The sequence below is a fragment of the Parus major genome, unplaced genomic scaffold (genome assembly GCF_001522545.3).
Source record: "Parus major isolate Abel unplaced genomic scaffold, Parus_major1.1 Scaffold101, whole genome shotgun sequence".
In the NCBI taxonomy this organism is placed as follows: domain Eukaryota; kingdom Metazoa; phylum Chordata; class Aves; order Passeriformes; family Paridae; genus Parus; species Parus major.
Window position 1 is genome coordinate 2,051,478 of NW_015379261.1, and position 15,736 is coordinate 2,067,213.

At 35.6% G+C, this 15,736-nt stretch overlaps 1 long non-coding RNA gene across 1 annotated transcript; it reads right to left on the reverse strand.

Moving 5' to 3' along the window:
- Positions 1 to 216: 216 nt before the first annotated feature.
- On the reverse strand, positions 217 to 11,467 carry LOC107198534. Its single transcript, XR_001519043.2, has 3 exons — positions 11,356 to 11,467; positions 2,525 to 2,595; positions 217 to 462 (listed from the first exon to the last, which is right to left on the reverse strand). It is a non-coding gene; the product is annotated as an uncharacterized LOC107198534 (long non-coding RNA).
- Between the last annotated feature and the right edge of the window lie 4,269 nt (positions 11,468 to 15,736).

Below are 15,736 nucleotides of genomic sequence, written 5' to 3' on the forward strand. Positions count from 1 at the left end.
TTCATAGTGAAGATGAGAAAAAAAAATTTACCAGATCTTTTGTTAATTTGAAAAAGGTAAAAATTAAATGCCAAATTGAAATACAAGAATTTTCTTTTTTTTATTTGACACTGTCATATAAAAATGAAAACTAATTTAATATAAAGTTGTTTAAAACTATTCTTTATAGATTTCTGTGTTTTTAAAAGAGAAACAAAGCCAAGATTGTGTCTTTTTTTCATTTATTTGATTTCATTTGTTACTTATTTTTATAAGCTGTATATAAATGACTATCTAATAAAGGATTTATGACCACTGAAAAGCAGTTACAAATGCACAAGCTGAACATCAGGTGAGAGGATCAGGTAGTGCTTACAGGCCACCAAAAGGGGAGAACTTTTCTTCATCAGAAACAGAGCTGTTGCAAAATTGTCATAATCCCACCTATCCAATCCCAGCTGGCAATGTTCTTGAGAAGGGTCTCTGCAAATAGCAAGGAGAAATAAGGAAGAGTAAGGAAGAAATTGTAGAAATTTGAATTGGGTAAAATTTAAATGGGAAAATGGTAGGAAACCTTTATTCTTGTGTGCAAACAACACCAAGAATTTTCTGTTGTTAATCTTCTCTGTAAAGCTGATGATCTACAGGGTTTTTTTTTTTATGTGCTCTAGGAAAATGTGATTAAAATTAACACTAGGTAAGAGACTAAAACCTGTCTTGAAATCAGGAGGGGGTAGGAGGAATTTCTATAAGAATATACTGAAGATTTTTACTTTAGTAAGTTTCACCTTAAGGGATTATCTGCTCTCCTTAGACTGTTTCACTCACAGAATGCAGTGAAGTGCTGCTACCGCACACTTAATAAATTTTGATTGTTGTGCAAAGACCCCCCTGAAGAAAAACGTTCTTTCTTAGTCAGTCCAAAGAGTTGTAAAGAAATGTATTATAGGGGAAGTCACAATTTTCCATGTATTTCTCCAAAGTGAACATTTTAATTAGATGTCAGCTGATCTCCAAAATATTTGAATAGAAATATGCATGTTTAAGTGAACAATGCCCCATTACCTCTCTTTCTTTTTCCTGAAGAGGGTCCTGTTTTTTTAAGTGATATGTTTGTTTACACCCAGGATGAATAAGCAGTATAAATTTTGCATATAGCAAATTGCATTTGCAAGTGCACAGATAGATTGTTTCACTTATCCCTGGTTCCTTCAGTGGTAATGTCAAAATATTTCAGAGTAGCATCTTCTTATATATATATATCCAGAAAGGTCTGTATGGGAACAAATTTGTTTCCACAGGGAAGCAGGATATTTGCATGGCACTACATTGCTAAATATTGTCTCTTTTTCTGCTTTGCTTTCTCTGTAGCCCAAAACAGTATGTGATATTTATTGATAAACCTGATAGAAAAGTGTACATTTGCCACAGATAATGAGTTTCTCTGGTTACAAAAAAAAAGTTACTATTGATAATAAACATTGTAACAACTCTTAAAAAACCCCCAAATAACAACAACAAAAGAAATCAAAACAATGCCACATATTTGCTTTTGTCCCATGAATGTACAGAAATTGAATCAGGGTCATAACCTCAGTTTCTGAAAAAAAGGCTTCCCTTGCAGAGGCTGGTCCTGAATGGAAATTGTTTTATTTGAGGGTTGTAGCACAATGTTGGGTATTATTAGGATTGATTGTCTCCATATATATAAATAACCTTGATCTGAGAAAATGTATTGAACTATAATGAAACCTAAAATGGAAGAAGACAATCGATATGAAAGGGAGAAATCAAAACATACATATATAAATAAACATAATATATTGCAGAAAAAATATGGGCAGTTGTATCCTTTATATGAGCATTAGATAACCTCATTAAATATTTTGTACACACTTTTCTATAAACAATGTTAGTGTTTGGTGTTTCATGTGGCAGAGGTGTCTTAATTTGTACTAGAACATGGATGTCAAAAGCAAAACAAAACTTAGTAGACTGGCTTGTTGTATTCCAATAATATTCCCTTATTTCACTTTAATTTGATATAAATGCTAGGAGGGACAATTACACTGTTATTGCAGTCCCCATTTCATTTCTTCAGCAAAGCCTGTTATTTATTTACCTCCTTCTCACTGGGTTGTTTTCAGGCCCACATCCCTAGTTAAATATAACCCTTTCTGCTTTGGTGACTGTTAGGATATTTCCTAATATATATATATATATATTAGATATTAGATATATATATTAGATATTTGAATAGCTATCAGTGAGGCAACTGTGACTCCTTCAGAGTTAAAAATGAAAATTTCTGACAAAAGAAGAAAACAACAAGTGATACATATTCCAAGTACTAACACTTTCTGCCAGATAGTATGGATGCACTTCCAATTGCCATCTAAATGTTGCTGGAAAATATTAAAAGAGCATTTTGTTTATCAAGATTTTCTGGGTAAGAGCATTCAATACAGAGCACTGGGTGAAGAAAACTTCACTGTGTTATTTTTTGAGTAGTACAAATTGTTTACAAAATCTAAGTTTTAATTACCTTGGAGATTTACAGTACTGATTTGGCAGATCTCTCCCTGTTTTCATCACAGCAGGAAAAGGCGAAACAGCCTAATAAAGACAGGTAAGCATAATTGTTCATTACACATTACAACTTCTAGAGGGGATTTCACTTGCTGCTGAAGGGTTGAGACAAGCTTACTCTACAAGAAAATCTTAAATTAACAAATTCTCTCATATCTTGAAGCAGCTGTATGAAATGTGAAGGCACTCTAAGGCACTGCTCCCCTAAACACTGACTTCCAGGGTTATCAGACCACTCTGCTGTGGCTGCCAGCTTTGACACTGACAGAAGAACATAAAATAAACCTTAAGTCTGAGACTGACAGTAAGAACAAAGAATGTTACTGGAGTCAGCATGATGCTTCCTGACTACTGTTAAACAATAGGAGAAGCCTGGCAGTTGCTGGGCAAGAGATGGGATATTTTTTCCCTAATATATCTGTTAATTTTTAAAAACATAACAGTGGTATCATAAGCAGATCAATCAGATCCGCGTATGTTGAAATAGCATAAAAATCCTGAGCTCTTTCCCTGTAAAGAAAAAATAGCTGAATAAAGCAATTATGTTTAGAGCCATTAATGAAAGCAACCCAAAAATCAATCTCTTCCTAAAGGCATCAGTCAGTTTTGGAAAGAAATAATTCATTTTCTTCTGGAAGAAATAGATTATTTGAGTCTTAATTAACAGCATTAACTCAAAAGAAGTATTAAGAAAAAGAACAGAGAACAAGAACTGAAATGGAATCATTATGTCTATAGAAGAAGATTAGAAGCCAAAGTGTTAGAAATTTGTAAGACAAATTTGCAGTGGGTGATGATCAGAGTATATTTGGGAGAAAAGGGGAGAACAGAGCAGGAAAGGGAAATGGAATATTTATGGAATGATAGAAAAATGAACTTAAATGGAACAAAATAATCAGCCCAGTCAATGATCTGCTAAATTTAACTTCAAATGGAATACTTTTTATTTATACCCTTGGTCTTTTAGACTTTATTTATTGGTACCATAATGTATTTCAGGCTATCACCCGAAAAAGGAGGTGCAAAAAGAGTAAATCTAATAAGAACAAGCATGAAAGAAAGTGGCTGCTATGTGTCTGATGTGACTAAAAGACTTTTGTTAAATACGCACTAAACAGATGACATGAGTGATGCATGAGTTTGACTGGCACCATCACAAGATTTTATATGGAAATACTTTCAGGATTCCACCCTGAGCAGATGTGTCATGGATACTGCATGAACATTATGCTATACTAGCCAGTGACAATTCCTGACATGTATTATTGCTGAGCACTGGAAAAACAAGTATCACCAGAACTGTGATAAACTCCCTGGTGTAGAATTGGCTCCTGTCAACTAGAATTCTCCCAAACACCTCCTGGCCCTGTTTCAGGGCCTGAACAATACGGGCTGCACACCCACTGTCAGTCTGCACAAAGTCATTTGGGTTTGGCAGCTCAGGAGCTCCATGCCACATTAGTTTCAATACCTGGGAGGGGATCCTGGACTCGTTAGCACAAATATAGCCTGATTCCAGAATACACAACAGTGTGTATTCACAAAAGCTGTTGTGTCTTTTCCTCCTGTGACTCTAATACAACTTTGTACTGACAAATAGTAAAAGGAACAAGTTTTCTCTGAACCACTAAGACTTTTTTATTTCCCCTTCTTTACACTGATCAATGTTAATTCTGAAATTTTCCTGTTATATACTTTAAAGCATTAAAAAAAAACTGCAAGGAAAAAAAAAATCTAATTTTTTTCATATAAATTGCACAGACTTAGAACTTCATTAAAAACACAATATTGGCTGTGTGCAGGAGAGGAGAAAGCAGTTGAATTCTGAGACAAGATGGCAATGGCAATGGCAATTTTAATGTATAAAAAAGGTCACTGCAGTGATGAGCATCATGTATGATGCCACAGTGGTTGTTATCAAGACATCCCACTTTTGCCTTGGGACATTATTGCAGAATTCTCTCCCTTATACCCCAGTAAGTATTTTTGCTAACTCATACAGCTGAGAATAATTAGACAGTATGAAAACAACAAGACATAACCGAACTAGAAGATCTATTAGATAATTCATAAGGGACTATCAATCTGTTGTTATGCAAGTTAAAACTTTTGTGAGCCATATCTCTCAATTTCAGATGTTTAGAGCAGAAACAAATATCTGAATGTCTTTTCCAAAAATAATTTTCAGATTTTCATCAAGGGTAAAGCTTGTTCTCATTCAGAGGGGAAACACAGGCAAATCCTATACATTACAGAACTTACACAAGCTCACACTGGTGACAAGATCCCAGTATTTCCATCTCTTACATCTCCCTATACAAAAGCCTCAATAGGTCAAGGAAAAATATCTTTTTAGCACTGCAATACATGCTGTTAATCATTTGGTGACAATGGCACCAGGGAAACATTTGACTTGTCTTATTTATATCTGCTTGCCTATCCTATTTCTACCTTTCTTTACCTTCCTTCCCCTTCTTCCCCAGACAAGAGGGTGTACCCACACTTGTAATGGTAGCTCTGGCTTCTCTCTGGAGACTGTGAAATATTGAAAACAGAAGAAAAAAATAAAACACACAAAACAAATTAAGAAATCCTCAATCAACTTTAAGGGTAAAAATAGCCAAATGCTGGTAGAAAGTCTTAAATTTGATTCTAGTAATCAGTAGGCATTTCCACCAGTAACATAATGTGGGTCAAAAGGATGTGTTCAGTTTTCCAGTGTAGTAGTTAAGAGGAGAAAATAGTGCTGCAAATTATAGCTATTACTTCTGCAATAAAAATGAAAACTTATGAGACTGTTTTCTCATTATAAAATTAAACATAAGAAACTGCTTCAGGAATATATCTTCCTCTTTTTGTCCATACACTTGTGTATATATCTATGTGTATATATAAAATTTCTACAATTAAAATCTCTAAATTTCACATTTTCTTAAAAATAATCATTAGTTATGAAGGGAAATGTCTTCTGTCCTCTTTCAAAGTGAAAGATATTTAAAGTGAAAATATCAGCCTCATCCTTGTTCTCGAATTCTGATTGTCAGATTTTGTTCTAAAAATGTGGGAGCACATATGAAAGAGTTTATTCTTGGGAAGAAAACATGTTTATTGAAACTAGAAAGTGACATTGAAACTAGAAGGTTCCATGAAATAGACTTGATTTGAAGAAAATGAAATGGCAATATTTCTGAGATCCAAAGAGGAGCATCCATCACCATAATCCCATCAAATTTTTATCCTCAACCAACAATACCAGTACCTACAATAACTATTGATTTTGTTCTAGAGCAATTCAGAACATGTAGGTAGGAGCATATGCTCGAGTGTCCCTGTACATTTTTTTCCACTGCATCTGATTCGGGCAGAGAAAATACTTAAATCTACATATGATTGTTCAAAGGATGTAATCTGTTACAGACCAGCTGTTCTAAAGGAAGAACAAGACACGATCAGGTGTATGGAACTAAATTGTTGAAATTTACAGCATTATGCCCAAAAAGAATATTTCATTTAGTCAGAAACTTTCTGCCAGCTCACCACCAAGACAGCTGCAGTGTTTTGTAGTATGTAAGGTATTGAAAAGGTAAAATATCATCAGGTATTACTCTGTCTTATAAACATGGTCAGAAGCATACTTTTACTCCTCTTCAAGCAGACCCCCATCAGCTGGAAACTAGTGCCCTGTAATTACACACCTTACAAGGGAGACATGGTAATGGCCTCTGTGTACTCTGCTTGTCTATCACAATGCATTTTTGACTGCTACATAAGAATAAGCCAGAATTCATGAAAATGAAGACACACATTCAGAAAAAATGCATGGATTTCTGTCACGCATGTTTTAGATTAAGGAAGTTTTTCTCTTTTGTTATTTATATTTTCCTTCATGTTTATACTTCTTTTATCCACATGTGAGTTGTATGCATGTAGTACTAAAAGAAGGGTGGAAGAAGGGGCAGAAAGTGATTAAAAAATCAAAGAAAAAACCCAAATATTATCTAAATACAGACACAAAATAACTATAATCTTAACAAATATTTACAGTTTAGATGCAAGTGACTAATGTATCTATTTTCTTACTTGTGTGTATTAAAAATTTAAACCAATTCTTAGTAGATAAAAAGCTTTTAAGACCATCCCTCTATTATCATTTAAATATTACAGCAGATGCTGAAATCTCTGGATTTTGGGCACTAGTCATAAATATGTACACACACAGAGTTTTCTAGCACTGAAATGGAATGTTCCCAGACTTGCAGCAAAGCCTCTGCCTAGTCTGCCTATGGGCAGCAGCAAGCACATAATAACATCTCCCCGTTACTTTAATGGTTACTATGACATGAATAAGAACAGTCATTTCCACTTTCAGAGAATTTTGTTGCTTTAATACAGCTGTGTTAGCTATGTCAGTGCTCATGAAAATATATGCTCCTTTTCTGGTAACTCCCCCAAACCACCTTGAAAATGACACATAGACATGAAATGTCTAAACCTTTCTAATATTTTTATAATTCAGAACATGCAACAAAGGATTCTTCATTTTCTGATATTTTCCTTACTGACAGTAATATAAATAATGGTAAATTATCCAGAAAATATTGATTATTAAGAGAAACAATAACACTTTGTGGCATTACATATTAGCCTCTTAGAAATATTGTATCAACCATTGGCAAAAAATTCCTTACAAAATACCAGGAGTCAGCATTCTCTACAACATCTGCATTTCACCATTTAAGAATTCATTCATTAGAGCTCATTCTAATTATTTTATTTCTTTCTCAACACTGAGTAGGTAAACATCTTTTAACAAGTCAGATGAAAAGCTTTGTACATAGCAGTATATTTTCTAAAAAAATTATTTCTTAGTTGTAAAGTTAAGCCCTCAATTAAAAAAATATTTAATATGTATGGTTGTTATTATTTCCATAGCCTGATGTGCCAACATGCCCAATATTATACTTCTAAGCAAAGTATAAACTTCTGCTTTCTTTCACTTTAATATTCTGCCATTCTTATAGCTCTATTTCCAATAAAATCTCCATGAGTACTTAAGCAGCAATACTAATAAATAGTAGAAGTAAATAAGGGTTACTTGTATACTATTATTTTCTCTAGTCCCAGCACTTTGGACTATGTTACTGAGTCTGGTGATAAATTTTTTATAGTTCTGATTATATCTTCAGCAACACAAAATGTATGTACTTTTTATTTGCTCTGTAAAAATGCATAGAAGGAATGGATAAAATTACTTCATCTGGTTTAGTGGTAAGGCCAGGAATTTAAGGAATCATATCTCCTACAACCCACCCTAACTAACTACATATACTGAGAACAGGCAAAGAAAAATCAGTTTCTCTGATGAACATGAATGGACAGCCTGTCAGTAATTGTGTAAGATAGGTGAGAAAAAGAAGATGGCAGTTTCTAAACATCTTTTAAAATAATGTCCTATTTAATTGGTAAAAGAATGGAGAAGAAATTTCTGCTGAATAGAAGCATCTTGGAATTAGAAGTTGATTTTTCCTGAATATATGTAGATTTCATATAATATGTGAACCACACACACTTTTACTAATTTTCAGCGTAAGTACAATATAACTGCGTTGTGTCTATAGTCACTTGATCACAGAAATGTCAAAGATGTGAGGTACCCCATGCCTGTATAGCCAACAGGCTTTCAGGTATCTAATGTTTATATGTAAATTAAATTCAGGTGAGACAATGTTGTGGTAGAGTTGTTAGAATGTTGTTAAGTTAGTTTATGTTAGTAGTTGATAGCTTGAAATATATCTTTGCCCCTATTTTAGTTGTGATTTCCCCCCCAGCTTCTCTTTCTCCTAATTGTTTACCTGGTGTCAAGTTACCATGGTTACCGAAGTTTTTCTCCTCAGCCCGACGGCAAGAGGCCGGATAGAGTAAAGAGAGGACCCCGCTGGCATTTCCAGCTGCTTGAAGTTTCTTTAGCCCAGGAGACCCTTCTTTCCAACATGGAAGTTTGTAACTGTTTTTCCTGTCCCAGAATGTCTCTGAGCTATGGAAGCTGAGAGGGCATGCTTACCTTCCCTTCCTTTTCTTTCCCCCCTGTGTTGCCAGGAAACCAAGCTCCCCCTCTCTCCCCCTCTGTGGAGAATACTCCTACACCTTTATGGGCATTTGAAGAAGTTGGTGTCTGTTATTTCTTATCTTGGTGTGTGTAACCTTGATTTGTAGAAAGTTTGTAAGATGTACTAACTGAGAAAATAATTGGTTCTTTCTCTGATGTTCCCTCCCTCTGAGAAACCCTGTTAAAAAGAGACCCCCAGCCCCCAAATCCTTTGTCTTTCGCCCCTTGGATTCCTCTTCACAGAAATAAACTGTGGAATGCAACCCCGGGGAGAGAGTCCACCATTTTTTTTACTTACTTGATAGACTTGAATTCTTGAAGAAAATCAGTGAACCCCACAAACATATGCTGGCTCGAAACTCAAGTGAGGAGAAACCTCATCACTGAGCTAGCCGGGCCACTCTCAAGAAGTTTGAGTCAAGACAATGGTGTTTTATGACATTTATTCATTTTTATTCCAATTTTATTAAAGGGACAAAAATCAAAGATATTTATTCTCTTTAATTAGTGCTGAGAGAAACATTTATTTTGCAGAACATTTCTAAAAGTCCATGTGAAATGGGTGGATACTCAGTCTTGCCATAAGACATACTGTCAGAGTTACTATTTTGTTAACCATCACATATTTCAGATTTTACAGGGAATTCACTAAAACTGGTAATGACACTCTTTCCATCCAAGTCACCTACTCTGCCAGAAATTCCAAAAGTTCATCGCAACTTTAATTTGAGTGGCTATCCTTGATCCAACACTTTGTGTTCACAGTGAAACTCACTGAACCTCACCAAGGAATGTAAACCAGCTTTATAATTTTGTCAAAGTTAAAGAAAGGCACCACAGATGACTTTAAGGAAAAGGGCTGTTTGTCTTACCAGAAACCCTGGAGTCTCCTCTGTAGCACAACATTTTATGATTCACAATCTGTACATGTTAACGTGATAGAAAAAATGAGGAGAGGAAGAGGGGTAAAAAGAAGCTGCAGGTGAAGCTCAGAATATTGGCGAGTTGATTAGTGAATTAAGAGCTTCTGAAGATGTAAGTAATCTGAGAGATAACAGAGATCACTTGTGCTCTCTTTGTCAGTACCTTCCTTTCCTAGAGGTGAGTCTCACCAATCTGCAGCCCCTACATAGATCCAGTATGCAACAGAAAAGCTTATGCACCATTTTAAGTGGCAGACCAAAAGCATGAGATGGGCAGAAGATATTATATGCCTAGATTTTGCTTAAATTTGGGAGAAAATTCTGTCTCTGATGGAAAAAGCAGCTGTTTCTTGTCAGGGTGAGCTTATGTGTGGTGGTCTGGAGAGGGGAAGGTCTTTGTTACTGATGGCTTATTTATGTTCATTTATTTTTAAATGACAGCTGTCTTAAGCTGCTCCATGTTTGGACTGAGAAATTAAGTCTCATGAGAGATGGATTAGACGATAGAACACCTGGGAGTCAATCAAAAGTTCACATTATTAGTGGTTTACCCTATAAGCTCTGAGAACTTACCACAAACCTTCCCTAGCTAGCACGTCATTTGCTAGCTGCAATTGTTTTTGAAATCCTACATCATAATATATATGTAGATACATATATAGAGACATAGACATATACATAGAGAGATCAATATATATAGATATATAGATTATATGCAAATATGATATATTTCATATTACTGGCATGCATGCAGTATGAATACTCAGGAATATGGTATATTTCATGTAACGACAATATTGTTTTCTTCTTTCCTAATGAAAATATTTAATAAAGACAAAAATACCATATAAACCACTGAAATGTCAAATATCATCTTACACCATGTGCATTTGTCAAGAATTCTTGCCTGATATGCAGTCCTTTTCCCAGACAATAAGTCTATTGTAGTGCCCTCCACTTTTTCTATTATATTATCTTGAAATAAAATCTTAAATGATACTAGTCTTTTAGATATTTTTGGAAGGAACAGGGACAGAGGGACATTCTAATTAAATGTACTCATTGTCAATGGCAATTTAACATTTTCACTTCCATAACTCCACTAAAAAAGTTCAGATGAAACATGATTCTTAATAATCAGAGACACAAGAACACTACAGTGCTGGAGTTTAACATTATTCTTTGACTTGACTCTGTTGGGGAATACTTTTTTCCCCTGAAATATATTCAATAAAGGAATAGCAATCAAACTGTTATAGTAAACTAATAGATATAATGAAACTCTATTAGCACCCAGAGACTCCTAAGAGTACAAGGAGACAATATATTAATTTAGAATAAATTCTTTCATAAATTCATTGCATTCCTCTTTCATAATTCTCACATGCAGTCATGGTACAGCACATGTAAAAGCAATGGGTGAGAAAACAGGAGGTTCATTTAAGATATTATTTTATCAGTAGAGGGAGGAGTTTTTGATCTTTAGGAAGGCATCAAAAATGTCCTTTCTGATATCTCCAATTCAATCCCTAGTTGCATATGAAGCCTTATACGCCCACAGACATTTCTGTGAGGTATGTGATGTTTTCTGGGAGGATGGAGATTGGCTTTCACTGGCAAGCAAGAGAGGTGATCTATCAGCAGTTTACAAGACCAGTTCTGGGTTTTAATGGGAAATGCAGTGGAGGGGTCCTCCTGTCAGCAGGGGCAATAGCCTGAAAGTCTACAAGGAGATATCATCAGTTATTGCAGACTCACCCTAGGGACTCCATCTTCACATAAAGAAGGGGAACAAGTTTCCTGGAAGGAAAAATACCGGCATATGAGGAAATTATGAGGTTAACATTTGTGCATTTTTTGTATATTATTAGTTTTCAGTCATTGAAGAATATGTTTGAACAAGATTACTTTCTGACTCTTACAGAGAATCTACTTTATTGGATCCAGCAGGGCCACCAACTCATATATGGTGCTTAAAATGGGCTTTTTATCTCATTTGATCTGACTAAAGCTACAAACCATAAAGAAACCAGAACCCTTCACCAAATGTGTACTCGGGAGGGAGCCCTGAAGCGACCTCTTTTGGCCAAATGCTGCTCTAAATGCTCTGCCTGACTCCTGGAAAACATCTCATTTTGATCATGGTTTTCAGGGCATGCTGAAGGCCAGCTGCTCCTGCTGGGGCTGGCTGAGGAGGGAGTTAGCTCCCATTAATAATTAAACATATCTTTTCCAGCAGTGCAGTTCATGCTTATTTGGAGGGAGAAGGGAGGAAGAGATCTCCAATCCCCCAGCTTAGTCCAATGCAAAGTTTGATCCCTGACTTTGTGTGTTTCATTAGCAGGCTGGGAGATCATGATTCACATAGCTCTAGTCCCAAAAAGTTCTGCATTTACTATTTGATGCATTGATCCTTTCACTTAACAGCTAGCCCTTAAGCCATAATAACTTACAGATATATGCATTTATTCTACAATACTCTGAAAGGCCTTTTTAAATATTCATTCTATTCTGCTAAATAAGCAGCCCTCCTTTCCAGGAGGCCTGTGATTAACGCTCCTTTCATCCATCACCACTATACACTGCCTTTGGGAAAGCCTGATCCGCTTGCTGCTCCAAAAAATCTAACTTGAACCAGAACTTATTTTCCCTGCTTCTGCTACTGCCAAGTTTCAGGACTTTAGGCAAACCACTTGACCCTGCTGCATCTCACTTTCCTCTCCATTAAAATGAAGATAGTGCCTAGCTTCATAAAGCATGTCAGTCCTACAGATTAAAATGAAATGCTATGGATGAGTTTAGTACAATGATTCTATACACCACGGAAATTTCATCCTTTAAGACAATGCCAATGACAAAGCTGTCAAGCCAAAACTGCTCCTGGCAGCCAAAATCTTATATCAGCACTGTGGCCCAGTGCCATCAGCAGGGCTGTAAGTAAGGGAAGGGATGCATTTAATTCAGTTCACTTGACAGGATCATCATCAGTAGCTGGACTACCAGGCTTCTATTTTTTTCTTTTTTCATATGAACACAGAATATAACCCAGTCTTAATTTATACAGGTAATGCACAGAAATACAGGTGTGCAGAGAATTCTCTGTTAAAAAGCAAGTTGGCAGCACAACAAACTGTTCAGAAATAGTTTTAATACCAGCTTTAATCTAATGCTGCTTTAAAACGGTGACCTGCCTATTTGGCTAACTATTCTAAATACTGTCAGATAATTATTTCTAAGTGGCATAAGTTTAATTGTATGGTAAATTAATGGGTAAAAGGCTTCTTGCTGTTGTTTAATAAGTATGAAGAAAATACACTTTTCATATACTGTAGTCAAATTGCATAAGCAGTAAGTGCACATTAGATGTTGTATTTATTACATCAAATCTGTGAACACTGCTAATACATTAACATTTAAAAAGGTAGCCCATGGCAAGTCAATTTCACAGCAATTAAAACTGAAAAACTGGTAATTGACATTTGATAAGTGTGTTAATTGACATCAAGCTTGCAATAGCTAACATGTTAAATGTCAATTAAATCCATGTGTTTTTACAATTAGAATTTATTATTAAAGAATCTAATTACAAAATGTTGGTTATGTCAGTTTATGTTAATTATACAAAAACTACATTTATAGTGGTGTCATGGAGTTACTTTACCTTTAAGAAAGTTGAAGTTTCTGGGAACTGCCTAGAGTCTTTTCTCCTGACTAATTATCGGTCATTGCTGAGAATTGACAGCAGTTTAGGCCATTGAAAAGTGGGATCAAATTGTGAACCCTACCTTAAAGTGTAAAACCAGAGCTCTCTGAGTTCTCTTTGTTTCCTGGCGGTGAAAGGTAGCAGAGCTCCGGCCTCTCGCTCTCTGCCCGGCCATGCGGCCGGGCGGGGGCTGGGCTGGGCCTGCTGCATCTCCCGGCTGGGAGATGGGGCCTGCGGGGGGCTTGCCCCGAGCCCTGTCTGGGCCGGGCCGGTTCCTGGCTTGGCTGCAGGTTTTGCCGTGATAGAATTCACCAGAAACTGCCGAGTGAAGAAGGAGAGGGGCTCTGGGCCTGCAGCAAGCAGAGACGGTGACCACACTCTCCAGAGCAGCCATGAGGAACTCTCCATCACAGACGGCTCCAGTTCCTGCACCAGCCGAAGCTACAGAACTACCTACAACAGCCTGGGCAAGATTTTAACTCTTTCATTACCCAGATGAGACTTGCGGATTAACCTTTTTATCCAGAGAGAGAAAAGGAGAATGATCAACATGAAAAGAGACTTTATAAACTACCAGTAACAAGAAAGAAAAGAAACTTCAAGAAAGGTAGAGAATTAAGAAGATGCTTTAATTTAGCTGAAATATCTTTCTGTTAGACTATGGAGGTGGACAATGAAGTCCTGGAAAGAACTCCTTTAATTCATGATAAGTATGTAGGGAGGAATAAAGTGTTCAAAGTGTAAACTTGAGTAATTATGGTATAGTGAAGTGGTGGAAGATTTGAAGCCTTGAGAGGCAATGAGAAAACTGTTGTCTAGTGAAGCTCACAGAAGCAGATGAAGAAGACTTTTTTACCTTTGAATACTCATCCTTAAAAATGCTATCCCTCGACTCATGACCCATACACATCTCAGAGTGATGTGAAAATGGGAGGGGTGGGCTCTGTTAACAGCAGCTCTGGGCAGCTGATATCAGGGCAATGGAAAACTATAACAAAAATAGTTTTCGTGTGAGAAACTCCATAAATTAACAGGAAGAAACTTCTGTTTCTCTACAAAGACAGGTGAAAAGACTGTAGCAAGAATTGGGACTGTTTTAACCACCAAAGTTCCAAAGTTTTTGTTTCTGTTGTCATGTGAACGAGGGAATAGTAGATAGATAAGAGATGAAAAGGTTTTTCTGGAAGTTTATTCTGGTGTTCTTATTCTTGTTGTTTGTCAATAAACTTTCTTTATTCCTTTTAAGTTTTATGCCTGTTTTGCCCTTATTCTAATCCATATCTCACAGCAAGAAATAAGTAATTTTCTTAGTTACTGGTTTCAAACCATGACAAGTGGAAAAGTTTCTTCAGTCATGAACAGCATTTTAAAAATTCCCTATTTTTTAACATTTTGTATTGCATATGTTGTCTTATTTTTTTTTCTATTTTAGGTGTAATGGGGGGAGAGAAGTAGATTAAAAATGTAGAACCACTGGTCCAATCTTTTCTATAATTTTGAAAGAATACATTGTGACTATAGTCTATATTAAATTAGGTAAGGATTCATTAAAGTCAGGAAATTAATATTTTTTTTAATTTGCAAAAAGCTCAAATTAAATCCAAAAAAAGAAACTTTTTTTTTTTTTTAAACTGATACCATCAAATACAAATAATAGTGACATTTATATAGGTCTGTATTAACAGTTCAAATTTTGTAAAAATAAGTTTCCTTTAATTTGCACTATTTTTTTATTTTTAGCTTCAAATCTTTGGCTGCTGGTTTGGTATTTGAATAGACACTACTTTGTGCATTTTAAAATCACCACCAACAAAGGTCCCCTTACCTAACAGAATTAAAATTGGTCTTATTTGTTTGTTCAGAACAGTTGTTTCAATTGTCACTTCTTCTACTGCAAATTCAAAACTTACTTTGCTTTTAATTTGACACTAATAAGGAAAAATGGATTTTGTGTCCACTTATTTCCCAACTTGTCACATGTTAATCTCCATTTGGGACAACATGCAATGCTACCTTCCTTCACTGTGAGAATGAAAATTAGGTTTACACTAAAGAAGATTTTGTCAGGAAAGAATGTTTTGGTCTGACAATAGCTGTGATTGAATTCTTAGAGACAGGGGAATGTTGAAGCTGAGTGTATTTAAAAAGGTTCTTCCTTTGAAGTCTGAAGTGCAACACCGTTTGGTACCTTTAAAATAAAATTGATCTAGCAAAGAAGAGTGGCAGATTTTTTAAGATTACTTTTTTATTTTTAAGGAGTTTATTATCCCTTTGTCAACCAAATCTAAAATTCAGGAAAAAATGGTGTACTTCAAAATTCGTACAGAACTGCAGCACCATTAATGAAAGAAAAGCAAAAAGACAAGATCTGGAGGGGAAAAAAAGTAGAAGAAAAAAATTGAGGGAAAGTGGAAAAAGGCTGTTCTATAAGCAAAT